Source organism: Rhincodon typus, chromosome 2, assembly GCF_021869965.1.
Source record: "Rhincodon typus isolate 14 chromosome 2, sRhiTyp1.1, whole genome shotgun sequence".
NCBI classification, from domain to species: Eukaryota; Metazoa; Chordata; class Chondrichthyes; order Orectolobiformes; family Rhincodontidae; genus Rhincodon; species Rhincodon typus.
The window spans coordinates 97,804,362-97,810,665 of NC_063333.1; positions in this window are offsets into that span (position 1 = coordinate 97,804,362).

Here is a 6,304-nt window from a genome sequence, read left to right on the forward strand (position 1 = left end):
TTTATCGGTTTCTCTCCCTACCTATTTGCCTTTCTCTATATCTATCTCTCTGTCTATTCCAATCTCTCTATCCATATATATCTCTCTCCATCCCTGTCTCACTCTCTTCTCTATCACTCTGCCTCCCTATCTCTCCTCTTCTCTCTCCACTCTATCTCTCTCTTTCGTTCCCTCCCTATCTATCTCTGTCTCTCTCTCTCTCCCTTTATCTCTCTTTATCTATACCTCTCTCTCCCCCTTCTTATCTCACTCTCTTCCTCTCTATTTTCCCCCCACTCCCTCCCTATCTCTCTCTGATATCCATATCCCTCGCTCCATCTCTTTCCCTCCATCTCGTTCTCCCTTTATTCCTCTTCTTCTAACTCTCTCTCTCTTTCCATCTTGTTCTCTCTCTCTTCCTTCCTCTACCTCTCTCTCTATCTCCCTCTCTATCCCTATTTATCTCTTTCCATTCCTACATCTCTCCTTATCCCTATATCTCTCTCTCCCTCTCTATCTTTCTCTGTATCTATCTCTCTCACACTATCTCTCTCCCACTCTCTACCCCTATCTCTCTCGATCCCTATCTCTCTTTCTCTATCCCTAACTCTCCCTCTCTCTCTCTTTCTATCCATATCTCCCTCTCGATTCCAAGTATTCCAGCAGCCTGGCGGATGCACTTGGCCTGGTTTGGCAATTGCCTTGTCCAGGAGGTGCAGTCTCATCCTAGCGTTGAGGTTTTCTTCAGCAGTGGCTTCCAGGTGTTCCAGGTTTTGCCATTTCAATCGGATTTCCCTGAACTGAAATTGATCTGAGATGAGCTTTGCCTTAATTTTTTTACTTTTTTTTTCTTTTTATCTATGACTTATGTCATTAACACAGGCACTGTGGTAAAGGCAACTTGTAAACTTTTCACAGTGTCTGTTTTTGTAAAAATACACATGACAAATTGCTGTTCTATTCCAAGTACCTCACATTATTTCTATTATGTTCTCTCTCTCTACCCCTCTCCCTCTTTCCCTCACCCCTCCCCCTCTCTCTATTCCTCTCGCCACTCCCACTATTCTTCTCCATCTCTCTCTCTCTACTCTCACCCATTTTCTCTATTCCTCTTCTCCTCTCCCTCTCCCTTTCTCTATCCCCATCTTTCTATCCATCTCTACCTCTGTCTGTCTCTCTATCTACTCCCCTGCTATCCCTCTTTCTCCCTCCCTCTATTCCTCAGTGTCTCTCGTCTGTCATTCTCTTTCTCTATCGCTCTCTCTTTTCCTCCCTTTATCCCTTCCTCTCTCTATCCCTCTTTCTTCCCATCTCTCTCATGCCGTCTCCTTCCCTCTATCACACTCTCTCCCTTGCTCTCCCTCAATCCCTGTCTCTCCCTCTTTTTCTATCTATGCCTATCTCTCTGCCTTTCTTTCCCTCTCTCTATCTTTGCCTCACATTATTCCTCTCTCTATCTCTCTCTCCACCCATCCCATTCCCTTTACCACCCTCTCTCCCTCTACCCTCTCTCTCTCCCCCCCATCTCTGTCTCTATTTCCAGTTCTCTCCCCATCTCTCTTTCCCTCTATTCCTTTCTCCCTTTATTCTTGTGTCTATCCCCTCCAAACTGCCTCTTATCCCTCTCTTCCTGCCTCTATCTCTCTCTCCTTCTCACTCTCCTACTATATATCACCCACTTTATCCATCTCTACCTATCTCCCTCTTCCCCCTCTCCTTCTCTGTCTCTCCCTCTATTCTTCTGTCTCATCTTCTACCATTGTCACGCCCTCCAATTTTCTCTGTCTGCAGTGCTGTCTCTCTATTCCTCTCTTTCTGTCCCCCTCTTTCTCTCTCTCTCTACACCCTATATATCTCTATATCCCCATCTATCTATCCCTCTCTATCTCTCCACACCGCTCTCTATGCCCCACAATCTCTCTCCCTCTATTTATTCTCCTCTTTCTATCCCTCTCTACCTCTCTCCCTTTATCTAACACCCTCTATCCCTCTCCCTCTCTCCATACCCCTGTCTCTATCTGTCTCCCTCTCTATCCTTATCTATCTCTCTCTCTAGCCCTCTCCCTCTATTCCGCACCCCTCACCTCTTTCTATTCCTCTCCTCACCATCTCTCTGTATTCCTCTCCCCCCTACCTTTCTCTATCCTGTCTTTCTATTAATCTCTACCTTTCTCCCTCTCTCTATTCCTCTATTTGTCTCCATCTTTATCTATCCCACTCTCCCTCTGTCCCTCTCTGTCTCTCCCTCTGTCATTTTCTGTCTCTATTTCTCTATCTGCCTCTATCCTTCTCTTCCTCCTTTTATCGCTCTCTCTATCCTTCTTTCTCCCCCATCTCTCTCACTCCCTCTTTTTCCCTCTACCATGCACTCTCTCTCCTCTTCTCTTTCCCTTTATCACTCTCTCCCTTTCTTTACATCTATCCCTGCCTCTCTTTATCCCCCTATCTCGTAACTATTCCTCTCCCTTTCTTTCCCTCTACCACTCCTCACACTCTGCATCTCCCCTTTCCTTCTATCCCTCTCCCTCTACACCCTCCACCTCCTTTCTCCCTCCATCTATTTCTAGCTCTCTCTCCTATCTCTCTTTACCTCTATCTCTCTCTATATACCTCTCCCTCTATTCTTCTCTCTCTTCCTCTATTCCCTCTTTATCCCTCCCTCATTCTATTCTCCCTCAATCCCTCTCTTCCTGCCTCTATCCCTCCCTCCATATCACTGTTTGTCCCCCCTCTCCTTCTCTTTTCTCTATTCCTCTCTCTCTGTCCCTCCCTCTATCTTTCTCTGTCTTGCCTTCTGTCATTCAATCTCTAATTCTGTGTCGCCCTCCCTATTCCCGTCTTTCTAACCCTCTCCCTTACTATCCCTCTTTCTCCCTCCCTCTATTTCTATCTTTCTGTCTGCCACACTTTCTGTCCCTCTATCTCTCTCTATCCCCGCTTCTATCCCTCCCCCTCACTCTATCCCTCCCCCTCTCTCCCTCCCACTCTCCTTTTTTGTCTGTCCATCTATTTCTCTTTCCCTCTATGCTCCTCTTCCTCCCTGTCACTCTCCCTCTGTCGCTTTCTACCTCTCTATTCCCCTCTACCTCTCTTTGTCTTCACTCTCCCTGTCCCCCTCTCCCTCACCCCCCTTACTCTGCCTCTATCCCTCTCTCTCCCTCCGTCTATCCCACACTGTCTCTCCCTCTATCATTCTCTGTGTGTCACTCTCTTTTCTTCTCTCTCTCTTACTCCCTCTCTATTCTACTTTCTCCCCCATCTCTCTCTCCTTCCCTCCATTACTCTGTCTCTTCCTCTCCTTCTCTATCCCCTTCTCTTTCCCTCTCCCTCCCTTTTATTCTCTCTCCATCTATCTAATCTCCTTTCTCTATTCCTCTCAGCCCCTCCCTCTATCCCCTTCTCTAACCCCTCTCTATCACAGTCCCTTTCTATCTATCTCTTCCTCTATCCCTTTCTGTATGCCTCACCCTCTTTCTCTCCCTGTGTACCTCTGTCCTTCTTTATCCATATTTTTTCCCTCTCTCTATCTCCCTGTCTCACACTACTCTCTCTATCCCCCTCTCCCGTATCCTCCCTCTCCCTGTACTCTCTCAGCGATCCTTGAATAATGGGAAGTGTGAATTCCACAGATTACTGGAAGGCACCCACAATTCACACATACTGCTATGTTTATTTAATTAAGTATTCATTGGACACTTGATACTGTCTATAGTCCAAATGTCAAAAGTCATATGGCAACCGTCTTAACAGCTTGTTTATCTCCATTTTTTAAAAGTGTTGACTGAAAGTTGATAATATGACAGAAGCGGTGACTTCTGCCAAATGGAGAAAGAAAAAGTGAATTTGATGTGCTTTTTTAAAACGTGTGTTTCCTGCAAAGCAGGATAAGCGTTGAACATACATTCCGATATTCACACTGGAATCTACTACCGCTGCCTGTTTTTCCCTATTTAAAGGTTTACAGACCGTGTATATAGGATCTTTAGAGGCCAGTTATGAAAATTCATCTTGAAATACCGGAGAACTAAACACTGGCCCAACGTTTCTTCCTAACGGCAATGTATTTTTTTCTGATGTTTCGTTGTTTCTATAGACAACTAAACAATCAGGAATTTCATTCTAGAATCATCTTCCTGGAGTAGGACAACAGGGATAGAGTGCAGTGCTCTGCAAGGCTCAGCACGAGCTGGAAGAACAGCATCTCATTTTCTGCTTGAGGACTCCCCGGCCTTCGGACTCAATATCAAGTTCAAAGTACACCTCCTTCCACGTCCTTTACCCACAACAACAACTCAGGCCCTGTCATGATATGGGCTGCTTTCAGCACAGCTAACCCATTTCACCTATTTATGGTCCCCATTGTCAGCTTTCCTTCTCCCTGGCATACTATAATCTATCTTTTGTCTCCATAACCATTGTTTCCTCTCACTAGGCTCCATATCTGTCTATATACTCACTCCTCCCTCCCCACAGTCTTCAGCTTATTTATCATCTTTCCTGAGTTGCTATCATTTCTGAAAAAGGGTCACTGGACTCAAAACATTAATTCTAGTTTCTTTCCACAGATGCTGCTGGACCTGCTGAGTTTTTCCAGCAATTTAAATTTCTGTTTCAATCCTGTGTCACTGTTTTCACATTGGACGCATCCAAGTAGTTTTGCACTTATCACCTCGTCTGAACACATTTGTTTTCTTGCAAAGTTTGTACTCAGCACATTTGCTCAGGAGTAACAGAGCATTGTTATGTTTATCCAGAATTCCTTTGTACTGTGGTGGAAGATGTATTCTATTTTGGGATTTTGAAATAGAGACAAGTTGATATGGGTCAGTTCTCTTACTTTTTTGTAATTAAAAACAGAAAGTCATTTGCACAACAACATAAATCCATCAATTCCAGGGTAGCAATGTAACTGCAGTCAGGTGCCTTACAAAATTTCTTAATGTTAATGGGTGGAATGTTTATACTACTATGTTTATATCTGACCAAAAAGATATTAGTTTCAGCTTGGAATTTAGTTCAGAAGGGAGAACAATTGGAGACTTGTCAATTACTCTCACCTGGTTTAGCCCATCTGTTGAAGCTGTTACCTGTATGTGGTTGTGGCCACATTCATTAGAGCTGGGTGTCAGGTAGGTACCAAAGCAAGCAAACAATTCAATGCATTACAAGTCTACTTCTCATAAATAATTGATAAGACAAGGCCACTCCTTTCTGATAGTTGTAAGGAATCTAAAGACATTGGATATGATTAGTCTTAAGCTAATTGTAAATTGGTATAAGACCACATAGCAAAACTGATCACACCACAACAAAGCTAGGACCCACATGACCCCATAAAATGTGTATTGCATTTTTTTATTCTCTTGTGGGATGTGAGCATTGCTGGTCATACAGCAATTATTTCCCATCCCTAATTGCCCATGAGAAGTTGATGTTAAGATGCCTCCTTGAATCACTGTTGCCAATGTGCTATAGGTTGACCCACAAACCTATTTGGGAGGAAATTCCAGGATTTTGACCCAACAACAGTGAAGGAAAGGCAATTTATATCCAAGTCAGGATGGAGAGTAGCTTGGAGGGAACTTGTAGGTGGTGGTGTTCCCATGTAACTGCCCTTGTCCTTCTATGTGGAAGTGATTGCAGGTTTGAAAGGTGCTGTCTAAGGAGCCTCAGTGAATTTCTCCAGTGCAATTTGTAGGTTGTACACACTGCTGCTCCTGAGTGTTGGTAGTGGAGTGGATGCTTCTAGATGGGGTACCAATCAAGCAGGCTGCTTTGTACCTGGATGGTGTCAAGCTTCATGAGTGTTACTACAGCAGCATCCATACAGGCAAGTGGGGAATATTCCATCACACTCCTGATTTGTGTCTTTCAGCTGATGGCCAGGCTTTGGGGAGTCAGGTGATGAGTTACTTGTGGAAGTATTCCCAGCCTGTGACCTACTCTTGCAGCCATTGTTTACATGGCAAGACTAATGGAGTTTCTAGTCAATGGTGAACCCTCAAGATGTTGACAATGGGGGAATTCATTGGTAGTAACACCATTGAATGTCGATGGGCAGTGATTAGATTATCTCTTCTTGGAGATGGCTATGGCCTGACATTTGTGTGGCATGTTACTTGCCACTTGCCAGCTCAAACCGAAATATAATCCATGTCTTATTGCATTTGAAATGGGCTGCTTCAATATGTGAGAGCTGCAAATGGTGCTGAACATTGTGTAATCATCAATAAACATCCCCACTTTTGATGGAGGGAAGATTGCCATAATTTTCTTAATGGCTCACATTGGTGGAAATCATTGCTTAGATATCTACTTAGTCCCC